This window comes from Acanthaster planci, linkage group LG01, assembly GCF_054643075.1.
Source record: "Acanthaster planci isolate LZ-2023a linkage group LG01, COTS_SCS, whole genome shotgun sequence".
In the NCBI taxonomy this organism is placed as follows: domain Eukaryota; kingdom Metazoa; phylum Echinodermata; class Asteroidea; order Valvatida; family Acanthasteridae; genus Acanthaster; species Acanthaster planci.
Genome location: NC_141777.1, coordinates 31,856,126 through 31,868,119, shown reverse-complemented (window position 1 = coordinate 31,868,119; position 11,994 = coordinate 31,856,126). Strand labels below are relative to the sequence as shown.

General features: G+C 41.8%; 1 protein-coding gene across 2 annotated transcripts in view; it reads left to right on the top strand.

Annotated features, from left to right (window-relative positions):
* Positions 1 to 9,896: 9,896 nt before the first annotated feature.
* LOC110976726 (scavenger receptor class B member 1-like) overlaps positions 9,897 to 11,994 on the top strand; it is a 36,376-nt gene continuing 34,278 nt past the window's right edge. The window contains exon 1 of one of the 2 annotated variants that reach the window (XM_022230259.2): positions 9,897 to 10,038. The gene's annotated coding sequence lies outside the window, so the exon portion shown is untranslated. Of the gene's footprint in view, positions 10,039 to 10,094; positions 10,265 to 11,994 lie in introns of those variants that run through there. The other variant, XM_022230260.2, reaches the window with a different exon arrangement.

Genomic DNA, 11,994 nt, shown 5'->3' with positions numbered 1-11,994 from the left:
ACGAATGCAGTGCACATGTGACGCGCAGCTAGCTTATCTCAGCGCAGCGCTAGTGCCCTCCATCCTCTCGAAATCAAGGCGAAGAGCGACCTCACGCGTTTGTCCTGGTTCAGTGATTTGCATATTTCTTAGACCACGTGAGGTCGCTCTTCGCCTTGATTTCGATGGTGCACGGCCCAATTCAAGGGAAATTCTTCGGCAGGAGTTTATTTGAAAAAGAGGAGATTGTGTGGCTCAAGAATTCGTGGGATTGTGAAATAATGGCCGAGAATGAACTCCCTAGATTCAAGGGCTCCCATCCCAGGGCGAAGCATAGAAAAATGCCACTGAAAAATTGTCCTAAGAGCCTGATAAGGTGGAGGGATGTCATTTGAAAAATGGCCGCTGACACACTTGGGAACGTTCACTTTTTGGAAGGTGAAATTGTTTTGGGTGGATAATTAAAAATTTCATTGGTTAACCTACTAAAAATTGAAAATCAATTGAGAGCTGAATGACCCCAGAACACTTTGTTTTTTGTTTGAGAGGCTTCAGGGACTTCGGTTGCCCGCACCGGGGCTGCAAACGTGGTCGATTTTACATTGTCTTCAATGGGGCTTCAATAAGTTCAGTGCACCCTCGAGTGGATGATGCGCGCTGCGCTGAGCCGCGACGAATGACGAACGCTTTGACCAACGCTAATAAGCCGTGGTCACTTTCTGTTGCTTGTAAAAATGCCGAAGCCAGCCAGCAAGCCACTATACCAAAATCCATCTGTGGAGATCTTCCGCATTAAAAGTTTGCTGAATTTATTCCAGAGAAATATAATCAGGTTTCAGATTTCATTTTATGATGTGTTTGTTGTTATAATCGGTGACATTTGGAAAGGAACGGGGTGAAAAATGTTTGTGTACGTTACATTTCCGAACGTAAAAAAGGGAGTTTTAAGTCTAAAATTTGAATTGTTCTTCAGTTTTTCCACACATGCTGCATATCTTGATAATTGAAAGAGTATTTGAAAAAGGATAATCTTGTTATGTTTAAGCTATTACGAACTGTCCTTCGTTAGTTTGATCAATTTCAATTGTGGCTCTCTGTCGACCGGTTGGCCATGATTTATGTGTGCACACGTGCACACTCATATTCAAGTACTAGTTTACATGAATGTCGGTCACTTGGGCACCTTGTCAACTCAGCACTTTTACCAACTCGGCACCGTGCCAGCAAGGTGCCGAAGTACCCAGTAGGTGTACTTCAACAACGCACGTAAACGTATACATGCACTACGGACAGTGTATGAAATATTCAATTTGCAATAACTTGAAAAATACAACCGATGTTTTTATCGGGTCTTAATGCACAAGGCACTTTTTTTCGTTTGTTTGGATAATCTAGAAAAGTCTTTTTAATGGGAAAGACCGTGGACGTATTTTCTTTCAAATCTGATCGTGTTTATTTTTAAAAATCCCTTTTTCAGAATTTGTTTCAAACTTTATGCAAGTGGGATCATTATGATACTGTGGTTGAATGTTTTCTGGTCAATCTTTACTTATCTAGTTATCTCTGTAAACTTCGTTTATTTGTATTTTGTTAAAATAAATAGTAGTCTCCATCCGCGGAAAGAAATGTCAGAACGATGTCCGACGTCGCCTGCCTTCAAGGGTGCACCACTGCAAATAAATTCCCATAGACAGCAATGATAAATCCCCACACTTTGCAATAATTTTAAAAATACTTACAACTCTCACAGGTGTCCCGGCTGCACAGAAATACGATGATCGACATGTCCCCTTTCATTTTCCTTTCAATTTTGGGGGGGTTGACCAATGAATTTTCGAGAAATTTTCACCAGAAGCAGATCACCCCTAAAACGAAGAAAATGTCCCTGCCCAGAAAAGTAGCCATTTTGAAAAACCACCCCTCTACAAAACGGCCAAATAGTGCCATTTTTGGACCCGACTGCATCCAAATTGCTCAGATTTTGAAGCCCAGAGTCCGGGCAAGGGGGTCAATGTCATATTTCTCCAATTCCTCAATTTCATGGCTCTCAGGACTCTCTAATATAGAATATTTTGAGTCTATAACTTTTGTTAATGAGCTCGGCGGACATATTTAGGGCCTTTTTGCGAGGGTGCACCCTCAAAATCGATAGTAAAGAGATAGAGTGCGCACGCGCTAACTTTCAACGAAGTGGTGCCCAAGGGCGGGCGTGGGAGTGATATATACACTGTACGTGCAGAAGTGTTGTTGTTGTTGTTTTGTCTCAATGGCGCTTTCAGCAACTCAGGCTATTTGCGCCAATAACTGTACGTTTATTCATACACTCTATCAATCAGCATCACATTACGGAGTTAGGAAGAAGGTCCAGTTTTAGAGGCAGGAGGAAACCGGAGTACCCGGAGAAAACCTGCGAGAGCGAGTATGGACTGGAAACCAAATGCACTTAAAGCCTGGGTCAAGCAGGGACTCGAACCCGGGTCTCTCATTGGTGCAAAGCGAGGAAAAAACCGCTACGCTAACCCGCTCCGTCCCCCGTATGTGCAGTAGTTCAGGCTTTATCCATGTAATATTCGGTCCCCGTAGACTGTGTGGTTTCTATATTCGCTTAGCGCATGCGCAATGGTAACATATGGTCGTCGGCCTGAACACTGATATTCTAGCAGACGACGTATATCGGTGAGGGATTTGTTCTGCCATTCCCCTTGAAGACCTCGTGTGTGAATAAACTACCAAGAATCTATCAAATGGTGATATATAATAGCTTCTGATAAGAAATATCTCCAGACACCCTAATCAAAGAAGTAGATAATTTTTCGACAAAGGGTAATTATAAAAAAATGATCATTTTTAGCCAACTTTGTGTCTTATTTTCACAATTTTGCTTGGTTTATCTTCAAATAACTTTGATGCCACACGAAAGACTACCAGCTCTTATGATCAGGCAGAAAACCTTTTATTTAAATTCACTGGGACCCATTTTCGTCGTTTTCCGTGTTTTTCACTAAGTTAAGTGCCAAATTTTCACACTTTTGTCGAATTTCCCTCAGGTCATCGGTGATACTGTCTGGAAGACTGATGAATCGTTTGTATCCATCAGTTCATTTCTTCAAGATCGAGAGCCACGCGGTTCGTTTTTCATGCGGATTCAAATTTCCGCACTGAGTCCGACATGACCGGACAGCGGTCAAAAATGAGATGTCACGATTTGGGGCATGGCATACACGTACACGCACACACACCTGGGGACGAGTGCGTTTCGGTACGAGTTGACTTTTATTGCATTAATACTTACAACAACGTCAAATTGCCCGACTAAAAGGCCCAAACATAGGCTCATCCATACGGTTTCCTTCCTGCATGATACTTTCTCATTAGAGCGTTCATGATATTCCTCACTATTCACAAGTTGAGAAATATCAGGGAAAACTCGACAAAACTGAAAAAAAATCTCCTCTAGAATGTTGGCTTCACTTCCAACTTCTGACTCTGTTACTTTGGAGGTACGTAAGAAAGACAAGCAAAAATGTGGAAGAAAATGGATTTGATTTAAATACTAATCAGTATGGAAATGAGGGGAAAACAATTTTTTCTGAACTTGGTGTTGATCGATTTTGAGGTCCACCTGTCCGAGTCAAGAACCGTATGTTAATGGCTCCTGGCTGTAGTGGGATTCAGTACGCATGCGCAAAAACTAAGTGAGGGGGCATGAACATACATGCAACATATGGAAGGCTGCGTAGCACCGTGATCAGAATCATTTAACAAGAATAATATAAAAATCAGTGCTCTGAAACATATAATCTCAGTTACCGAAAGCTCGATTTTATACTATATTCTTGTCAATATTATGAACATACGTGTATCCGGTTCGTAAGTGTGACGTCACTTCAGTTTAAACCACGCCCACTGCACATGCGCAAGAGTCAGGCTGCGTCCGAATCACTTGGCTGCGGCTTGATGAGAACAGGCCAAGGCCACTACCGTAGACTCGTGCGTGTGTACAATTTCTGGCCGCAGCCATATGATTTTGACCCGGCCGACCTTACGGGTATAGTCAACTGATTCAAGTCCCATTGAAAACAGTGTAAAATCAGCACTGTTCAGGGCTCAATAACATGCACGCCAACATCCCTGAGATTCCTGAAACACAAATGAAATTCTTGTCTGGTCACTTATCTTTCAATTTCTTTTCAATTGTTTGTGGGTTACTTATTACATTTTAAATTATTCCCACAAAACAAAATCACCCCAAAAAGTGATTTTTCCCAAGTCTGATTGCAACCATTTTTCAAGTGGCAACCCTCAACTTTCTCGGGCACTTAGGACCATTTTTCAACCGTAGTTTTTAGCCATTCTGCTCTCATATGAAAGCTCAAAGACCCAGGGAGTTGATACTGGCAAGAATTTACACAATCTCACCATTTTGAGGGCCAATCAATCTCCTTTTTCAAAAGTTACTGTGGGGGCACTTTTAATGGTAATGAGCTGGCCCGAAACTCTCACTTGAATTAGTGGTCTGCACCCTTACATGCATTGATCGCCATTTATACAAAACCAGGAACCGGCAGTTAACGCAAACTTCAGCGATAGTCCAATGGGAGCCTGCAAATCGTGGCGCGTCCGACGTATGACGAAGTTCTTTATGAAATGGATAAGAAGCTTGTCCGTGTGCGTTTTGTTCATACGTGTAATTCGTTTTTCGATTTGAAAACGAATATAAAACAACCAAAAACAAACCGTTTTCCCTTTTTCGATTTGCAAATGAAAAAATGAGGAAAAAGACGAAAAAGAAAGTACTACTGTTACTTCGCTTCTGGGGGGGGGGGTTCGCGCACGTCTAAAAAAAAAAAGGCACAAACGCTTATCCTCCGGTCCAGTGACTTCTGGTCTTTACATCCAGAACCGGTGAACACAAACGGAGTCGTATGAAAAAATGCACAAGCAAATCGATCAGGATCTCCTCTCACAGTCGCATCGAAAAGAAATCACACAAAACAGATCTATGAAAAACTTGCAGGCAACACATCAATCGTTCTTCAAAATCGATCGATCATTCCCCTACATCGATCGATCGATGAAGACAGAGCGATGAAAAAAGAGCGATTAAAAAAGTGCGATGACCAAAGACCGTTGAAGCTGCCAACGTTAGGTAACCTCTTCCCCACCAAAACACGTGTTCCCTGTAACCATAGCCTACCAGCACACAAGGCCACCCGTGTCAATTACCCGTAAGTCTGGTTCCGAGCCAATTGAGTTGTCAGATGGGTGTTTATATCCAGTTTCCTTGTCATGTAACCACTGAGAATATTCTCTGTATTCCCCTGGATGGGATGCCAGTTCATTATGGGTCGCTCCCTAGCTACTATGGGTACCTATTCTTACTCCTAATGACTCGAATTTTATTTTCCACACTAATAGCATTCTGGCAGAACTATTCTGTCAGAATGTTACTCAAAAGTCAAGCCTCATGAAGCTCAGTGCCAAAGGAAATTAAACAATAATTATAGAGTTTTTTTAGGATCTCAAGTACCTCAAAATCATACATGCATAGTGAAATGTGTCAAACAAATAATGGGAACTGGTGTATTACGTTTGATAATATTATTGTATATAGTCTAAATTATTACCAACATGTAGGGAAAAAAAGAAGCATATGCTTTTGGCTTTCCCTATTTACACAAACAATGGTTCAGACTGGACAAGAAACATAAGACAAGAGCCATGAGACATGAACACAGTATACACTGGCAGGATAGACAACAGTTAAAGACGGATGTGCTAGATGTTGAGACCAGACAAGTAGATTGACATGATTAAATGATCTAATTTTCATTATTAAAACTAATAAGGTAGGTTTGGAAATAATAAGTGCTAAATCTGCTTCGGTAACAGGAGCGAAAAATGAAGACTGTGCACATCTTTCATCAAGAAAGTGTTCAAATGAACTGCTTGATTGAGGACGTTCACTTGCTATTTTTTGCCAATGTTAATAAAATAATTATTGAAAGCGTTTAATAGCAACATCAATGTAAAAATCAATTTTAGCATCATTTTGTGTATAATAGGACGGATTTCGTTTAACGTGCGTTTCACCGAGCAACGAATTAATAAGCTCCCATGCATGTACCTTTAACATTATGTCTGTCTTTATTGTTCACCTAAGTAATTTTCTTTGCCATTCTTATAACACGTGTTAATTTGTTTTTAAACTTTATGTTGGCAGATTTACTATGAACTGTAGGATTCTGAAGATATTTTTATGCAGATTTTTTCTCTGATTGAGGTATAGGTTCCTTCCGTTACTCAATGTGGTTTTGACTTATTAATATGACTTCAGAGCTCACACAGTGGAAAACATTTGTCATGCACAATATATGAAATTCTCATAGGCCTCGTCGACATTATCTGGCACAAGTTCGTCTTAATCTTAGATAATGCTTACTGAGTACCAAAGAAATGTTCACGTTTTTCTCTTTTTTCATTTGTAATAGTAATAGGTTACAAAACGTCTGAAGTTTCTTTGTATGTTAATTTTAATCCTCTCTTACTCACTCATCGGTCAAACGATGATGTCCAGAGATTGTATCGGCGGTTGTAATCCAAATGCTACGAATTAATCCTTTGTTTTCTCTAAACATTCGGGCGTTTTAGGATCGATAAGACGTCCGAGATTAGACGCTCTTTTTTGTTTACGCTTGACAATATGCTTATATAATTCGTTATTTTCGACCTCATCGGTGTTAGCTTGGGATACCAGGGGATCAAGAATGAAAAAAAGGGAAAGGGTCGTATTGAAACAAGTTGACAAATTAGATCAAGATATTTTAAATTCAGAAGGGAATAGTGTGTTCATCAGTGTTATGGAAGTGCATAGCTAGATAAGTAGGTCAGTGAATGACAGAATAGTTCCATCGGTTCAGCCGGTTCTGCCGGTTTCACCAGGATGTTATCAGTGTGGAAGATAAAATTTGTATCCACCTGGAGTAAATATGTTTGCCCACAGTGGCTAGGGAGCGACCCCTAATGATTCCCATCCAGGGGAAAATAGAAAATATTCTCAGTGGTTTCATGATACAAACACCCGGGTGTTTGCACCTATCTGAAAACTCGGGACCGGACTTACGGGTACTGAACACGGATGGCCTTGTGTGCTGGTGGGCTATGGTTACAGGGAACACGTGTTATTTGGTGCTGGAAGAGGTTACGTAACGTTGGCGTCGATGTAGCTTCATCGGTCTTTCGCTATCGGTCTTTTTTCATTGCTCTTTCTTCATCGATCAAAAGAGATCGATCGATTGATGTAGGAACGATCGATCGATGTAGAAGGACGATCGATCGATGTAGAAGAACGATCGATCGATGTAGGGAACGATCGATCGATGTAGGGAACGATCGATCGATGTAGGGAACGATCGATCGATGTAGAAGAACGATCGATTGATGTAGGGAACGATTGATCGATGTAGGAACGACTGATCGATGTAGGGAACGATTGATCGATGTAGGGAACGATTGATCGATGTAGGGAACGATCGATCGATGTAGAAGAACGATCGATCGATGTAGAAGAACGATCGATCGATGTTGAAGAACGATCGATCGATGTAGAAGAACGATCGATCGATGTAGAAGAACGATCGATCGATGTTGAAGAACGATCGATCGATGTAGGGAACGATCGATCGATGTAGAAGAACGATCGATCGATGTAGAAGAACGATCGATCGATGTAGGGAACGATCGATCGATGTAGGGAACGATCGATCGATGTAGGGAACGATTGATCGATGTAGAAGAACGATCGATCGATGTAGAAAAACGATCGATCGATGTAGGGAACGATCGATCGATGTAGGGAACGATCGATCGATGTAGGGAACGATTGATCGATGTAGAAGAACGATCGATCGATGTAGAAAAACGATCGATCGATGTAGGGAACGATCGATCGATGTAGGGAACGATCGATCGATGTAGGGAACGATTGATCGATGTAGAAGAACGATCGATCGATGTTGAAGAACGATCGATCGATGTAGAAGAACGGTCGATCGATGTAGAAGAACGGTCGATCGATGTAGAAGAACGGTCGATCGATGTAGAAGAACGGTCGATCGATGTAGGGAACGATTGATCGATGTAGGGAATGATTGATCGATGTAGGGAACGATCGATCGATGCAGGGAATGATTGATCGATGTAGAAGAACGATCGATCGATGTAGAAGAACGGTCGATCGATGTAGAAGAACGATCGATCGATGTACAAGAACGATCGATCGATTTAGCGGATGATCGATCGATGTAGGGAACGATCGATCGATGTAGGGAACGATCGATCAATGTTGAAGAACGATCGATGTTTTGCCTCCAAGTTTTTGCCTCTTTGGTGTTCCATTTGCGTGTTCCCAGGGGGGCGGGCCCAACCATAGATATAATAAGTTTTCTTATTATATCTATGGGCCCAACAAGCCGACCCAACATGGAGCCCAAAACGGGCTTCCAGAGCTACGGCTAGGTCTATTGTCTGCGCGTCTCCACGTACTTTCAATGGAGTGAAGACCTAGACCTAGCTCTAGACAACGGATTCGGATACGCCACCCTTTGACCTCCTCAATCGCAGGGTAGTTTCTTCTCTTCATTAGCTAACTGACCATGTAAAAATTATTGTTATTGGTCACTATTTCACCCCATCTTTGTGGACACAAAGTTTTGCTTCCAATGAAATAACAGTTTAGAATGCGCATTCAACCATCGCGCATCGGCTCCACGCGTGCGTGTGCACGGCGCTGCGTACGTATACCGCATGTGCGTGCATGTGGTGGCACGTTGCATTGAGAGAGTAGAAATTCGCGGGTGCTTGGGAAAAGCTGTGTCAGTAAGTCCTCATTTATATGATTGAAGTCACTGAGCTTTTTCAACTTCCATATATTCTTAAGAGTCACTGCTTTTTCAATGAAGTTAACGTAAAAGGAACATGGGTTTCGAAGTCTTTTACCTGTTGCTGCATGTAACACATTGCGCAATACTGTATGGGTCTGCCCTATCTGCCAAGTGGTATCATTCGTTTTGTCCACGGAGGCCGGAGGCCGCGTTCGAGTCCCGGCTTGACTGTTGTTACACAAATTAGTACATGCGCACTGCACTGTAGTTTTTGGAGGAGCTAGCGCTTTATGTATTGGAAGGAACTGATATGAGTTTGCTTTGGACATGCAAGAAATTTCCTTGTGAGGTGCTCCTCCTTTTACTCAGAGGCAACGCTTCCTTGCATTCCTCAATTTCAGCCATCTTTGAATTGATGGCTTAAGTTACAAAGACGGTTCTTATACGTGTATTACACAAGGAAAATTGGAACTGTTTTTCATTCTTAAATATTGGTGCGATAGATCTTTTCACACGGAAAAACCATGGAGGTAGAATCAAACGAAACAAGCGAACGTGATTATAGTTTTGTTTTTTAATGAAAGGCGAGGAAAGGACTTCGTCTTTTTTTAATTTTTTTAAAAATTGAAAAACGAGAAACAACTCATTTTTCGGTTTTCATTTTTCGTTCTTAAATCGAAGAACAGAAAACAACTTGATCTTTTTTTTTCTATTTTCGTTTTCAAATCGAAAAAAAATGCGATACGAAGCAGCATTCCCCTTTACATCCTTAGAGAATTAAACAATTACGAATCAACGCAGAGTTGCATTACGTAAAATCCTCGAATTAAGACGTCCACTGCAAAAATGCTGCCTTTTCATCTGTCTCGAGCAATCATGGTCCTACCTCCGTGGTCAGAGAATACACTCGCAAGTGTAGATCGGAAAATTTACGAGTCACTCGGCGAAAATATGAATCTATGCGTGACACTTAAAAAGGCTTCCTACGCACGGCCGGTGCCACGGTGTGGTGTGGCTGAGTGCCGACGACCGTTTCCTGCTACATCCTACAACTTGCATAACGCGTCGTCCACGCCGCGCCGAAGCGCAGCGTAGACAACACATATGCACACTTAGCCTCATTGACAGGACACTGGTGGTCCGGCGTGGTAGATTCGGATCCCGGCCTTATTTGCAGGTATCGTGTTTTAGGTCACTGACCATGCTGACCTGTCCTGACCTGTCCTGGGATGTGTGTAAGGGTAAACACTGTACTGAGCAAAGACCGTATAGCGCTGCGTAGCTATACGAAATCTTTGGTACTGAGTTCAAACATACATGTAGAGCCATGTAGAGCAAGGAACAGTGCTTCGACTTTCTCAAGGGCCCGTAGGCCTACTATACTGATTGTAGTACTAGGCCAGGTAAAAAAGTAGTAATCTAGGCCTACGTACAGTAGCAATAAATTAGTAGTAATTGCACTTTACAAAGCATATGTAACGTATCGTGAAACTTTTTGTCGATGCAGGGTTTGCTATTATGCTTCCTTCCTCCATGGGTTGATAACGAATTTAAATTTGAAATGTCTAGCTACCGGTAGGCAAGTGAGTCCTGCAGTACACTTCCATGAATCATGAATGAATGTAACAACGAATAAGGGCTTCCTCTAGTTAGGGCCTGTGACAATCGGTATGGCAACCAAACATGACAAATTGATTAGGGTTAGGCCATGGAGGGATGTGTTTTATTCCTCCATGGTTAGGCTAAATTAGAAGAGCTGGTACCCTTTCCTGTTTCCAGATAACTAAGTATTATGCAGACTTACTCTGAAAAACTAATAATAGTAATATATTACTGTTCGCCATGTTTGATTCGATATGTCATTCTTTATTCAGAGCATCTTCATACATGTACATGTCGTATCATACATGTACATTCATAAAAATACCTTGGACTAGTTGGGGCAATTGCAGAATACCCCGCCACCCACCTCTTCTACTTTGTAGCTGGCTACGATGTCGCGCTTGATAAGGGAAGTTAAGTTCGCCCGTCATACTTGCTCCTTGTATTTGTTGCTCAGGAGAATGTTGTTCATGCACACACTGGCCAATTTTAATATTTGAAATCATTGAAAAATTACCTGATGTTGTCCTCTATACATAGTGACTAAACACATACGCCTGATAATACATGTACATGTACACACCAGGACGTTAAATGGATGTCACTGTCAAAGGGATAGTATTTAATATTATTTGTGTTCTGACGGTAACTTGCAGTCGAGCTCAATAGTTACGAAGATATACATGTAAATGGTTGCTAGATAACATTCATTTGAGACTCTTGAGCCTCTGTTTTTCTTACTTTGAAGCTTCACATTATATACACAACATGGCTGTCAATGATTTTCATGAGATACTGTTGATTATTAATTGTCTTCTGGTAGCAGGGTGTACGCATAACTTACACCTGGATTTTGAATCTTCGAAGCCTTACAAACACATTATATACACAACTGGCAACATTGTAGCCGGCTGGGGGTACTTGGCTTGGACTTGGAATTTTTCACGCCTTTTCCATTCATTGGAGTTGCCTCGCTGTTGGACTGCCTTACAACATCGTAGCTGGCTACCAGGTTCAATGTACTTGGTTTGGACTTCGCATTTTTTCAGCCATGCCCATGACCTTGCAGGACCTGGTTTCGTACAAAGGCCTGCATGCCTGAGCTGCACGGCCTAGCCTTACACTTTTTTTGGAATAAAATAACAACATAAAAACATTGAAAACATCTGTCCTTCACTCTGACTGTACAATACATGTACCAAGCTGTATTTATCAAACAATCTTGGTCTCCTTCACCACTTCGCTCAGCCCGATCGGGATCCCATCGGCACTTCGGTGGCATGATGGGTTCAAAGTGGTAAGGCTCTGCGCTTCGTTCTTGGGACAGTGTATAACTGTAACCACACACACGTTACTATACTACATGTATGTGTAATTATGTGCATTGTTGTGACTGCACTGCCTCAGTGCGTACCGGTACATGCACCTACCGTTAGCATGGTACTACGTCCACAAAATCCTGGAAAAACTGTATTCATGAGATGTACCGGTACATGTAAATGAAGCGATGATGACACGCTCCTTTCGCGAA